The 14,902-nt window shown below is 45.5% G+C and overlaps 1 protein-coding gene and 1 long non-coding RNA gene across 5 annotated transcripts in view; both read right to left on the reverse strand.

Moving 5' to 3' along the window:
* The window catches only part of grid1b (glutamate receptor, ionotropic, delta 1b), a 558,563-nt gene that overhangs the window by 116,786 nt on the left and 426,875 nt on the right, over positions 1–14,902 (reverse strand). The window lies entirely within an intron of this gene.
* On the reverse strand, positions 2,251–12,846 carry LOC120722936. The gene is made up of 3 exons (XR_005693638.1): positions 12,836–12,846; positions 10,688–10,693; positions 2,251–2,393 (listed from the first exon to the last, which is right to left on the reverse strand). It is a non-coding gene; the product is annotated as an uncharacterized LOC120722936 (long non-coding RNA).

Below are 14,902 nucleotides of genomic sequence, written 5' to 3' on the forward strand. Positions count from 1 at the left end.
ACGGTGCGCTCGGCTGTTCAAATGAAAAGTGACGGAGAAATTGGCTCCAGGAGAGAACTTCAAAGCTTCATTTAAGAAACACATCCCGATAATGAGAGACGTGAAATCTGCTTTTAAGTTTGACATCATGTGTCGCCGTCATGATGTTTTTACCCTCTATCTGAATCCCCTGAAGCCTAAACATTTAGACAGTAAGTGTATTTTTTTAATAATAATAGTAATTTTTAATCATTTCCACCTCTGATCCAGACGCCTGCATCCCTCTGTGGGAGCAAAATGAACCTGCAGTTCCTCTAATGTCCACTTGAGGCTCCAGAGAACTACCGCATTAAATAATTCCAGCTTTTCCAGGAGAAACAAAGATGTTCCCAGCCTGATGCAGACCTCTGTCTTTACACGTTTCCCTCCACCCACGTAAAACACACAATAAAAACATTAGAATTCAGCTGTTTTATCAGTCTGATCAGCTGATCACAAACGTTGGCGTAAACATCATCACTGTCAGTGTGAATTATCATGTGGTTAGGGTTAGGGTGCAGCAACAGGAAGTGATGTCGTTTTCCCGGGAATCCTGCCGATTGACTTTGTGCCCGTCTGTATACGAGGACACTTTGAACTGCTGGAGATTGTTTCCTTTCATGCACATGCTGTCTTTTTGCAAATTGTGCAAAAACTGTGCAAAAAGAAAAACATTTTGTGTGGTTTGAAAGAATGTTGTGTAACTTTGTTTCCCTTGTGGCATTTCTGTAAAATGTGTGTAAAAACAGGGTGACGTCACAGTGGCTACCTCTGTCGTCTATATACAGTCTTTGCACTGATTTAGAAACGAGCGATATCCTCTGGCTGGACGTCAACAGGACAACAGAGTAATATGAGGGACAAAACTGACAAACAAAGAGCGTGGAGCTGAACGCCTTCAACCCTGGACGAGGAAGCAGAGGAAGCGTGATTAAAGCCCGTATTTCCGATCACTTACTTCTCCATTAGGGAGATTAATGAAGGCCGTGTGAGCTGGGGACGCCGGCTCTGCTGTGAAAAATGACGCTATTACCTGTTTGGGATGAAGAAAAAAAAAAAAAGGTGTGTGTGTGTTTGAGAAAGTCTTCATGCCCTACTATTCAGCGCCGCTGCTCGGAGGAAAACTGGGTTGGAGATCGTGTTTGTGTGCTTTGTTTGTGTGAAGCGTAGCTGTGTGCAGGCTGGGCGGCGCACAGTACGTCAATCAATCTGCCCCGAGTGTGGCAGATACTTTAAATGCAAAGTTTCTATTCCGGGCGTCAACACACATTACTCTGTGACAGACTGCTGCAGAGGCCGCAGGTAAGCGAGCAACTGTAAGAGGAAAACTCGAGTTTATCCAACCAGGAATTTTAATTTCTGCTGAGGGAATCACCATCACAGTACCACAGATACCTGTGCGGTACACACAGGAAGTACTGCAAACATCTGTGAACTTGCAAATCTGACTAAAATGACATAAAAATAGAGAGAAAATATCCTTAGTTTGAGGTAGTTTGGTGAAGATGTGACTACAGCTGTGCCGATGAAGCACTGACGGACGTGTTTAATGAGTCTGTGGATGAGACCGAGTCTTTCAACGTGTTCGGTGTTTCTGCTGTCACACCTCTGACATGTGCTCTGCATACGATAATAAAACAGATTAATTAATATAATAACTTAAACGACTAAAATCAGCACTGACATCAAACATTTTCAAATAATAAAAACTAAAGTGAAATAAGAAAATCCACTAAACTGAAGTGAAAATAAAACCTGTTAAATTTCTGGTTTCACGTCAGGAACAATGGTTTTATTCTACGGTCACTTTGTCTGACAGACGCTCCATAATCTCTGCATGTTACTTTGCTGAAGTGTCCTTCTGCCATACTGGAGGATCTCCCAGCTGTCACAGGGCGTCACATCCACACCCACAGCTTCAGAATCACCATTAACCACCACCCATGTGTTTGGACTCCACACTGAAAGGATTCGAACCCAAGACCTCCGTGCTGTGAGACAGCAGTGCTAACCTCTAATATTTACTCATGATTAAACACAACAGTGTTATAGAAACGTGGTGAGTGGAGAGGAAACGCTCAGCGCATCATCCCAGCGGCCTGAGCCGCTCTACCAAAGAGAGAGACGGCGTCTGTCTCCTGAATCCAAGATGGAAGCTGGTTCCACAGAAGAGGGGCCTGAAAACTGAAGGCTCCGCCTCTTTTTTGGATTAGCTGAAGGCTTTTCAGGGAGTTTTTAGGACTTCCTGATAATAATGAATTATAGTCGTCCAGCGATGAAGTAATAAATGCATGAACTAGTTTTTCAGCGTCACTCTGAGACAGGATATTTCTAGTTTTAGAGATGCTGCACAAATGGAAGGAAGCATTAACACACTAAGGTAATGCCACCATCTGGTCAGTCTGCTGGTGTTAGAGAGATTTGTTTAAGAACTTCCAAAAGCCTCTTCAGATCATTGTAAATGAAAAACTGCAGGTTCATCAGATGTAAAAATGATGTTATCTGGTAGAAATAACCTCCCTCTCTCGTGCACTGTTCATGCACACACGTGAACGGTGCACGTAACACGTAAACAGCGATGCGGCTGTCTGTGTGTTCGTGCTGGAGGTGCCCTTGAGTGCTTTAAAAGGATGGGCACGAGGGAGCGGAGGGTCATGTTCAACAGCTCAGCTCATTATCTGACTGACAAGATGCTGGGCTGATAAATGAATAGTGGGGGGTGGAGGTTTGGGGGGGGGGGGCTTTAAAAATAAGCCTCCATTGAACCTGCAGAGCTGACAGAGCAGCAGGAACATCCACGTGAATGAAAGCAGCTTTATGTGCTGTGAAAAGGCTGAAATGATGAATGTGATAAACGTGTGCTCGGGCTGCGCAGATTAAGCTGAAAAACACACTCTGGGTATTGAAATGAACAGAGAAAGAGCGAGTTATGAAATAAACTCGAGATGATGAGGAAATAATGGCTGGGACCCGAAATGTCAAAAACAAAGCGAAGAAGAAAGGGAAGAGGACGAGAAGATGAGGATGGACAGAAAGCTCTTCGTCTCCGGCAGGCACCTGGATTCAGTACAGCTTTGGGCGGTGTGCTCATGGTGCATTATGGGTAATGTAGGCACACGAGTGAATGTGAGGAGTTATAATAGGGTCCCAGTACTTTAGAATCAACTTGTGGCCTCCTCTTAATAAACACGCATAATCTGTGATCAGCTTCAGTGCTAATCAAGTCTTAGAGAGGCACCTTGAACCAGATGTTCACTGCAGTTTATCCACCTGGATGCAGCGAGTACATAATTACTGCAGAGCGGCAAATCACCCAGTGCCAAACCTCTCACACGCATGTCAAGCATGTAACATACATGAGCATTAAAGCAGCGCGTGCTGGTTTGAAGACTCAAGGTGAAAATATATGAGCCTAATTTGCCTAACGACCAAAGACTCGATGGGTTACCGCAGCTGGAATTCACACACACGTGCACTTCACATGTTTTTAACACGGCACACCGACACAGGACGGATGTCTGGGGATTGAAACCAGTGAAGTGAGAGTCGATGCAAATTGAAAACGGAGGGAGGAGAGAGCAGCAAGCTGGTCCTGCAGCTCGGTCGGTTCATCCAGAGAGCGGACGGGCCGCCGGACGCTGGGGGGGGAAGAGAGACCGGATGAAGCAGAAATCCAATAAAAGCAGCAGACAGGCTGAAGGAGGCAGCGCTCACAGCTGTCAGGAAGCTTTGACGGCTGTTATTGCAGACGGCAGCAGAGACGAGTCGGTGGGAATCCAGAGAGCTGGTTGCGTCAGGTGGTGCTTGTGGTTAACCGGGCTGTCTGCTCCGCGTCCTCCTTTAGACTCTGTGAAAAGCCACAAATCCACAGAGTGATGTGTGAAGTGGGCTGACTGAAAGGACTGCACAGCATCGTGGAGTCCTTTAGATTCCTCTGAGCCGCGGGGCGTCTGAGAGCAGCGATCTGATGAAGTGTTGTTGATCAGATGCAGCCGATTACTCATCATCATCATCATCGTCATCACCAACACGATCTGTCCCCTGTTTATTTGGTTTATTCATGTTTGTCTGTGTGTGTGTCCATCTGTCCTTGTTTCACTGCATGGTGTGTTTGTGTGTGCAGCTCAGTGCTAAACAGCAGGAAGCTTCGACTGCAGGGGGCCACTGTGAGGAGAGAGCAACATGTCCTCTAAATACCACACACACACACACACACACAGGACACAAACATGGATGTAGCCACCGTAACGTTACCCGTCGGTTAGTTAAGTCTCCTCATAAAGCTGAGAATTTCTGCTGTCGCCATCTTTGTGTGTTTGAAACGGACACGAGTGACGGATGTGACTGAGAACCAACGGCGGGCTGTTAACGTAGCCATTTGTTGATGGTGTCATATGATAATCTCAGAGTTGTCCTAGTGTGGAAACAACGGTTGATGACTCCTGATATCAAGCAGAACAGGAAGTCATGGTCATCCAATGACCTGTTCTCAAACTGACCGCAAGTGGTTACACACTCATACTGGTTTTCATATCTTAGTGAGGACATTTAATTGACATAATGATTTCCCTAACCTCTAACCCTAACCATCAAAAATGAATGCCTAACGCTAACCATAACCTAACTGTAACTCTGACACTAAAACCACATTTTGAGCCTCAAAAACACCTTCAAACTTGTGGGGACCGGGAGTTTGGTCCCTATAACGGCTGTTGGTCCCCATCCGGTCGTTAAGTGATGACGTGACGAATCCTACTTCCGGGCCTTAAGTAGTCTGCGTTTAATATGGCTTTTGTGTTGTTAACATGTTTAATGTTTTGTATTTTCTTCTATTTAATCTCAAAAAGCTCCTAAAACAGTCAGTGATCACTGTTGACCTCCCTCGGCTTTTATTACCGCTAATCATTTATTTAAGCTCAGTTTTTAAAACCTTAGGATGTAGCTACAGCCCAGCCCATGCAGCAGTATATGAATGACTAACCTCGTATTGTGGATGGATTATCTCAGTTGTTCTCCTGGCTGAAGTTTGGTCCTTTTACAGCATCCTGCCATGCGATTACATTTGTTCCTGACCACCGAGAACACTCACGTTAACTTTTATGGAGTGGGAAAAAAGTTAGCTTGTTTATATTATGCTAACATAGCTGTGTCGCTAGCGGTCACGTAGCACATCATTATATACCAGCTAGCCAAACTTCAGTAACCCTACAAACGTCACTGCTGTTTAGTTTTCTGTCTTCATTTATGCTGGAAGTGATAACAGAGCTGTACGTTTTAATTTGTTTCCAAAACCCCGCAATCAGGACATGCTATATTGTATTTAGATAGAAGCTAGCGAGCTAACTCCCTGCTAACTTCTAACTCCGTTAAATGTCATAAATTCCGTTTTCATGGATGCCTGGATGTTAAACTCAATTGTTACACCTGGTAGAGCAGAACGCTGATCATTTTATTAAAGATGAAAGACTTTAGACAGTTTTTCAACTCTCAGTAATGCCATAGTGATCGTTTGATATATGGACCTGCAGCGGAGTTTAGGTCCAGACACGGCTAGTGACGTCAGACTGAACGACCGGATAAGTATAGGAAACTTCCAATTTTTGGTCCCCACAAAGATATTAATACACACTCACATATACACACGCAGTCACATTGGGTTTGTACTTGCAGTCGCAGTAATTTTGTCTCCAACCACTGTTTTCTCTCGTGTCACTGAAGCCTACGCTAGCATGCTATGCTAACATGCTATGCTAACATGCTATGCTAGCATGGCTAAGCACAAAGACTGGGGTGAAACTGCGATTCTTGCTCCAACATTAAAGAAATAAAAGTATAATGTCTGGTTTACAGATGGTGGTTGGACACAGTCACTGTGCCCCTGCACAACCGTCCCCTCTACAACCCCCCCTGCTGGCTCAAGTCCTCCTATACAGTCCTGACACAGTGTAGGAGGTTAAAGATCACACGACAGAGAATAAGAGAATAGGCCTAAATAAAAAAATAGATTGGTGAGAGACAGCGAGTCAGCAGGAAAGAAGTTTGGATAAGTATGAAAGAGGAAAGATTAGATAGAGCACGAGAAAGGGAGTTTGTCATTGTGTGTGATTGCCAGTCAGCAGAGCAGCAGCCATCTGGCTGATGGGTAAACAAAAGCGATGATTAGAGCCCCGCTAACATCACTAATGACACCGGGACACTCAGCACGCCACAAAGCGACTGTGTGTGGGTCTGTTAATGCGAGATTAAAGGATGGTAGCAGCAGAGAAAGAGACAAAGCAAAGAAAAGATAGAAGCTGGCGCTCAGCGGGAACGTTTACACAGAGCAGTCAAAGAAAATCACATGTAAAAACTTTACCTTGGAAACTTCTGTGATGAGCTACAGTTTCAACCTCTTAACAAGCAGCGGCCTGTTGCTGGGTCATTACGCATTCGTGCTGCGCAGCCAGACTCTGGCCAGAACAGTGTTTCACATTCAGGTGGAGATCCCAGCGTCTCAGACGTGTCAGGAGACATCGGGAGGAGCTTTAGTGAGGTGGAGTAATGCAGCCATGAAAACACCAGCTGAAACACGCTGGATCTAAAGCATGCTGTGTTCAATCATGATTTTAAAAACGCCATGTTGTTTACGCCCATCGAGGCCTGGACTACACACGTCTTTTACGGCGTCCTGTATTCAGATGCTGAGATGTCGGCAGCAGATCTTTCTGCGCCCTCCATTAACAGGACATGTTCTTTCAGAAAATACAACCAAAGCTCACTCAGGCTGAGAAGGGGGAGCTCCTCAGAGAGGTCTGACTCCCTGACAGGGAGCACCATCCCTCTGAAAGAGGCAACAGTGCAGGCACCGGTCTGCAGCAGTGTTTATGTAGGTGGTGAACATCACAGTAACATCCACAGAGCCCAAGGTTTCCCAGCAGAACATCGCTCAGAGCGCTCCTGCTCCTGCATCTTGCATTGTTTTCCTTTCATTTCTCAACTTCTAATTTTGCTGTTTTCTCAGAGCCCATGATCTCTCCGCACAGAGAGTCCATGTAAGGAGGCAGCGATGCTGAAGCCGATGTAAATCACAGGACTGGGCTTGGATTTGTTCTCACACCCTGTTTGTTTTGGACTAAAATGTATCTGGTGCTGTTTAGGAACACTTCCTGTTTGGGTTTCAGAACGCCCGTTTGCAGTTTTCAAAAATGACTCAAATGATATCCAATGAATTACAAGCTGGTTTGGAAGCCGAGGATTGGAGGACCTCAGCCCCCAACCTCCGCCTGATCCACACTCCAGCGGAGGAAATGAGTTTCCTCACAGACAGGATGAGGAACTTGACAGGGATTCATTGTAGAGTCACTGCTCCTCCACATCAGTTGTCTCAGGTCTCCTTGACACCTCCTAAAAGTGCTCCAGGTAGAACTCACGGGATAAATTATATCTCTCGGGTTTCTTGGGATTGACTCAATGTCCCCGTGGATGAGCTGGACGTGGAAGCTGGGGTGAGGGAGGTTGGAGATGTGGCTATGCTTCTCTTCCCCACGATCCATCGGACCGAGGCGCCTTCTTCCTTTGCGCTGGTCCAGTTCTGTGATCACATGCCCACTGGAGTCACTCGCAGTGACCGACGGTATGTAACATGGACTCTGTGATTGGTCAGCAGCAGGTTTTCAGCAGTAGCTCTTTGGTAGGAACATCCGAGCGCCCACAGTCATCACAGGTCCAAACTACAATATATTCTATTTAATATATATATGATCAATAACTTCAAAATATCCTGAAGAATCAGGATGATTTCAGCTTTCTGCTTCTTCTTTGTAAAAACAGCTGTGGACAAATCAGTGCTGCCATCCCAGCATTCAAGCTGAGGTGTAGAGCCAATCAGACGGAGCGGATTAGTGGAGCTGCTGTTTGGGAACACGAAACCATCAAAAGGCTGTACTGGGAGAGAGAGATAGTGGAAAGTCTGTTCCAGAGGAGAACTTGGAGTCTTGTGTGTGTGTGAGGGGTGGAGATGGAGAAAGAGATAGAGGAAGGTGGAGTGAGGGACAGTGAGATAGCGAGGAACGGGCTCGGCACAGCAGCCAGAAGCATTTTCAGCCCCGAAGGGGGCAGAGCAATCAGTTTAATCAGTCTCTGATTGGTTGGAATGGAAAGCTGCTCACAGGTTGGCGTGATTGGAAACTGAAGGTGAGGATGGAAATGTGCTCATTTGTTGATAACAGAAACAACCTGTGGAAACTGAAGGCTGTTTTTGGATGTTGCACTCTTTACTTTTTCTAATCTTCTTTGAAAACAGTAGGCACACAAAAACATCTCGTTGTAGTCATTCTTTGTAATTTTCCTCTACTTTCGTCTTTGATGAAACTTTTCACCACTTTTAACTGTAAGATGTTTGAGTTTCCTTACGATGTGTTTTAAATCCACCCACAACCTTTCAGTGGGATTCAAACCGAGGCCTCGCCCACCTCCTTCTCTAACCCTTCGATTCTTCTTTGGAAATCATTCCTCGGTGGATCATTATCCCGGTCAAAGGTTCACTTCCTCTTTGGCTTTTCAAACTAACTGGCCTCACATTACCTTCAAGCTGTTTTCAGTGTGATGCAAAAATCTGAACTGACCTGATTGAAATGCAGAAAGCTTGCTCTTTGCTGCACGTTCGCTGGCTAACGCTGTTTTTCGTGGCGTTCTGATTGCACACACATGAACGCTGCGTTACCTGCAGATTCTCTGAGAAGCGTTTGGATTTCTGTTCGCAGATGGAAACAACATCGTTCAGCATGAGGTCTAAGGCAGGTCTTATTTATGGATTTTCTCATGTAACAATCGGATACAGTTCTGGATCTATCACACATGTTTTTAATCTTCCAGTCCTACAAAAACACAAACTACTCATCATCAGAGCTCTCGGTGGTATCTTTGTAAGAAAATCAAGCCTTTTTTGAAGAAAAATGAATAAAATAATATAAATTGCAATAATAAATTCAACTAAAAAGGTTCATTTGAGACTTTTCCAGCTCTCCCAGGGTAAAACGTGAAGTGAGATATCACACTGATGCCATCATTTACTTCCAGGTCACATCTGGTTTTTAAACTTCCTCCTGTGCTTCCATCTCCTTGTCTTTTTTCCACGCGAGCGTCTAAAGCTCATTGTGGAAGTTTCCGGAGGTGCATCTATACATGAAGTTTAATTGCGAGGATGCTCACAGTACTCGAGCGGGCGAGCGGAGCTAAGCTACAGTAGTTTTCACTAGTTTCATGCAAGGCTGCCTTTAATAGCTGCTGCTCGACCAGCTGCCCACTGGGACAAATAAAACTTGAACTTCAAAGTGCAAGTGAGCAAAACAGGGAGAACGAGGGATTAAGAGATGGCGAAAGAAACAGAAAGAGACAGACGGAGCCTCCGGGCATACAGCTGATTTAAATAACAGAAGCGAGCGGCGATGTTGAGGGATTACGACTCACTATCAAACCTCCCCCCACGTCTCACTGTTGATGGAAACAGAGAGGGAAGCAGGGGCAGGTCAAGAGGTCGGTAATGGATGGATGGGGAGAAGATGGCGCTCACGGAGCTGTTCCTGCTTTATATTCAACAACTTGTACAATCGTTTGTTATCGGTTTAGAGGAAGAATTGCACCTTCGAGGCAGGTGTGCTTTTTAATTGGCTGGATTTCAGTCCTAACCTGCACCAATCAGCATTATGAGGGAGGAAAAGTGAAGAGAGAAAATCTGCACATAAGCCCAGAAACCCAAACCAGACTTTAGCAGAACATAAGAAGCAAAGGAGCTTCCTGCTGTAGAGTCTGAATGCTAAACAGGAACCAAAGCCAGCAGGCAGTTAGGTTAGCTCAGCGTAGACAGGAAATGCAACGCGGGCGACACGTGCAGGCACGTTTACCTGCTGCTTAATGAGACGCAGCTAATAATACGTCCAGCTGCACAACACCTGCAGCTCTGGAGCTTCAATGTTTGTTTGACTGTTTGGGACAAGATTAGAAATTAGGATGAAATTTGAATGAAAATAACATTTTCTGCCTTTCAGGCTCAGAATTTCATGTTAGAAAGTGTTCTCTGTGTTTTAGTTTGCATTACTGTGAAGTACAACTACAAAGGACACATCCTGATTCATTCTGATGGGAAGAGAAGACAGAGGACAGTTCAGGCTTTTATCTTTGGTAGTTTTTGAAGTATTCACGTTCAAACGTGGTCTCAGATTTCAATCTGTGGACGTCCTGGAGATGAAGAACACCTCATTTACTCAGAAGCAGATCTGGATCAGTTACATGAGCCTGAGCCTGAGAACAAACCTGCAGACCTGTGCGGGGGTGTGCCACTAAAGTCATCAAGGCTTGAACTTAAAACACAGAAATGTTAAAAATGTCCAGAATAACAACACCTCATCACCTGGCACAATAACGCCCCATGTGGTCATTTACAGAACTACAGTCCTGTAAGTTTTTACTTTGCTTCAGCAGCCACAGTCACGTCTTTCAGGAGTCACACTGAGGTTTTGCACAAAACTCCAACTTTCTAGCTTCATCCTTTGAGGGACAGATGGCAGTCACACAGCACATCAACTACGGAGCAGAACCCCCACCCACCCCGGTTCCTGCAGGCCAAGAGGCTCAAGTCAAGTCAAACTAGTGAACATGTCAGACGCCCCCGATCCTCGTGCTTGAGTCTGACTACTTGCTACTTTCCTGTCCTGCCTCTATCAAAATAGAAGACAAGGCCGATGAATCACCCCGCTTCAGTGTTCCCGGGTTAAATTTAGATTCCCAGAACCTGGATCAAACTGTAATGCAGCGCTGCACGCACTCTGGGAGCACAAATGTGCACGTAACAGCCTATTCATAGAGTCGAACCACTGAACCTTTCAAAGGAAGACGCCGCACGTCAGAGGACACTCGTGTTTTTCTGCTTCCTCTCACGCTGGTGCAGAGCTGATGACAGACGTCAGAAGAGCTCGTTTCATCGCTTCCTGTTGTTGTATGAAGAACGACAGCTTTTAATGCTCAAAACAAAACGACGCACTGTGGAGAAAAGCACTGTGGAAAAAGCCAATACCATGAGAGGATACCAAATGGCAGCAGGGTGGGTGCTGAGCCTGCAGTTGAGTTTGGTATGAAAATGCAGGCTCGGTGGGAACGCTGAGTGGAAACACGGCTCGTTCCCTTTTTAAAATTTGGATTACAAAAAAGGCCCCGGGGCCAAGATGTGGGGGGGAATTAAAACCCCCTTCCCGAGGATGAAGGAACGCCGAACAGAGTCTGGAAGTGTCACAGTCTGACTCCAGGGCTTTTTTTTGTAATCCAGCTTCTGAGAAGAAATAGACGAAAAGACAAGGTCAGACATTGCTGGAGAAGAAGGCGCGCGCCACAAAAAGAGAGGAAGGATACAGTGAAAGTGATATATGTATGAAAACAAGTCTGTAACCATCAGCGTAAACACAGAGTTCATATCCAGCCCTGCAGCCTCCTGTCAGCTGCGTCCCCAGCACCGAGGCCTCCAGCTCAGGCAGCGGCATGGCCACGCCAGCCGGGTCTGCACAGACAGTCGGGCTGTGTTTGCAGCCACCGCTAACACAGACGCACAAACTAGGCCTGGAAACCAAACCAGCACATCACAGTTCTCAGGATGTTATTTGTTAACATCTATCGAACCAGGATTTAGGAGATTCTCTCTTATGGAAGAATGAAACTTAGCGTTATTTCGACTGCCGTCACACCCCTGGCAGTAATGAATGCTCAGTCCACATGTGGCCCACATGTGGATTTTTCTCTGGGCCACGTTTGACCTTGACCAGTGTCGCTGACTCAGGGCGCTGTGTGTCAGACAGCGTCTGCAGTGCTACGACTGAAGCATAAGTGGCCGACGTGAGGCCTGCTGGTATCTGTAACTGGGCCCAGGAAGGTGATTCTTCTTCTCAAGGCCACACCTCCAAACCAGAGCAGCTAGCGTTAAAATCACTCATTATTTTCTCTATTTCCATTACAAATCTGTTTTATTTTGAAAGGATCTTACAGACCACATTACTGAAAATGTTGTACAAACAGGGAGCAACGGCTCAGACCGACAAGAGGTGCACAGAACTGTAAAGACACACAATCACAATGGAAAGAGGAAACAAAGACACACGAGACACATGAGACAAACAGAAATATCAAACAGGAAACAGCTGAAACAGACAAGTATATGGACACGCGCACAAACACGGATATGTGTAAGCACACACATCACCGGGGCATATCACTCATGAAGAGAGGCTGCTGAGGATTTGGGAATCAGCATCTACTGCTGTAAGGTCAGGGCGTCCAACTCCAGGCCTCGAGGGCCTGCAGGGTTTAGATGTGTCCTTCATCCATCACAGCTGATTTAAATGGATAAATGACCTCCTCAACATGTCTCGAAGTTCTCCAGAGGCCTGGTAATGAACTAATCATGTGATTCAGGTGTGTAGACCCAGGGTGAGATCTAAAACCTGCAGGACACCGGCCCTCGAGGCCTGGAGTTGGACGGCGCTGCTGTAAGGTATCTGATATCGAGAACAACCTGATGATGGACAGCCTGAACATGCCTGGCATCTCTAAAGACAGCATCCACCCCAGCTTCTCTCGTTGACTTCTCTGGTGCATTAACACGGCACCTAATTCCAGGCAGTGGCTCCATGTGTAATCAGAACATGGGTCAGTACGGTGTCAGTTTCAGGAGGCGGGGCTGTATTTAGAAGTGTATTGATTCTGGTGCTGGTTGCATCCTTTAGATTGCCTTTAACTGCACATCGCCCTCCTGCATACAGCGACCTTGCAGACAAAAGTGATGACGGAGCGCGACTTTAATCTGTGACGACTGAGTTCATGCGTCTAAATGATGAAATTAGTCATCAGTTTCGTTTTTCATGAAAAATGTTGCAGGAAATGAGCGACAGGTTCATAATTAACACCTTTTTGTTTGCACTGGATTACTTGTCACTTATATCTAAACACAATTATTCAGACAGAATAAAAACACGCTTCTGTTCTTTGACTGTGGGCGTTTTGCCTCAGAGAACTAATTTACCGTACAAAACTACATCAGCATTCAGAACGGCGCTCCGGCTGATGGCCGGCTCCCAGGAAAATGGGCACGCTAACAGTTTTCCAGCATCCTTGCTCATATCCGGGGCCAAAAGGTTCAGAGATCATATGCTCATCTCAATTTTCCACCTCAGAAGAGAAGATATTGCCTGACCGGCCTTTAATAGTCAGTCACCTGGCGGGTGAATGAATTCCCTCTCTGCAGGATCCCACACACAGCAGCCTTATTTGCATCAGCAGTGAAAAACCAGCAATGCTTTCTAAAAATAGGAGGGTCAGATCTCTCCTCTGTGAGACCAATTACACATCAACAGCAGACTCGAGTCGCTCCACATTTCTGATTCTTCACGTTTCCGTACATTTCCCAACACTAAACCTCTCCGGCCTGGGAGGGAATCTGAAGCCCGGCTCTATTAATTTTTACTCCGGATCTGATTCATCTCGCTCCAAAAATTCTCACAGAGTCTCTGCAACATCTTGTTCTACAGCTCTGAGCTTGTTTCCACTCGCTCTCTCGTTTTCCTCGCCATTTTCATATTTCATTCATATCTATATTTCCTGGCTGGTGTCATCAGTGGCTGCACAAACAAATATAACAGCACTACAGTTTGTGCTTTTCAACACAAACTGTTGCAATTCAATAACAGAGCCGCAGAAAAGAAGAACGAGCTGATTATGGAGAATATTTCCGGTCTGATTTTGTCATCTGTAATCATTAGATGAGTCCTCGCAGGCTGTTAGCTGAAGTGCTCAGATGGAAATCATCCCCCCCAAATATTATCCAGTATCTTTGGGGGAAAATGGAAAAATGAGCCCCTCGAGACGACGCGCCTGTCCTGAGAGGCAGCAGCTGAGAACACAACGAGATCCACAGAATCAACAGAAAACCACTGATGTGTGACGGGTTCTCAATTAAGATGTGCTTAACATGAAGCTTTTGTAACCCACAAGTTCTCAGGTAAACCGACAGGTTAGCGACGTGTGATGGTGTCAGAGGACGGCCAAAGGAGCGAGCGGCAGCTGAACGTGCTGAACGTTTCTGCAGCGATCAGCTGTTTGCTCTGCAGACACGTTGGCATCTTTCAATTACAGACCATCACGGCAGTCCGGCCTGTCCTAAGGACTCACAAGGAGGTTTTCAGTGCACCACCTTCTTTGTGAACAGCTTCACCTAGCAACCGCCAGCAACCAATCACCAAACGGTTAGAAAATATTTTCCCTAGCAACTGGTGGTCGTTAAGGTCCCAGACTTGTCTCCAGGCCTGAGGTCTGATGTATACCAGCCTACCCGTCATGTTTCTACACAGTTTACGCAGGTTTTAAAAATCCTCTTTATAAATACTCACTGCTTTAACAATGATAAAGTGTTTGATCGTCTTTGTGTTTACTCGGAGAACAAAAGGTAGAAAGTGTGTGAACATGGATTTACACCATAAATGCACATTTTTGTGCTTCGCTACAAAAACTGTAACAACATTTCTAAATGTGGCAGTTTATAGTTGATCCTGCATACCCGGGACCCAAACACACAACAAATACTTAGAAATATATAAACAGGTAATAACAGATCCTGTCACTCAGTCCCTGTTGTTTTAAATATTAATATTAATTTCTCACTCATTTAATTTCTGTTCTTGTTAGCAGATTTCCACAGGATATCTAAGAGAGTTGACCCGTGAATATTGTGGTAAAACACAGGAAACTGACTAAATTCAGTTTTTCCAGCAGAACTGACTGAAAGTTGTTAAACCTTCAGATCTGTGTTGGTTTCTGCTGAACCGCAGATAAACAGACCGGATCCAGATGAAGGGGCTGAATCTTTAAA

Source organism: Simochromis diagramma, unplaced genomic scaffold (assembly GCF_900408965.1).
Source record: "Simochromis diagramma unplaced genomic scaffold, fSimDia1.1 OVJJ01000669.1, whole genome shotgun sequence".
Taxonomy (NCBI): Eukaryota; Metazoa; Chordata; class Actinopteri; order Cichliformes; family Cichlidae; genus Simochromis; species Simochromis diagramma.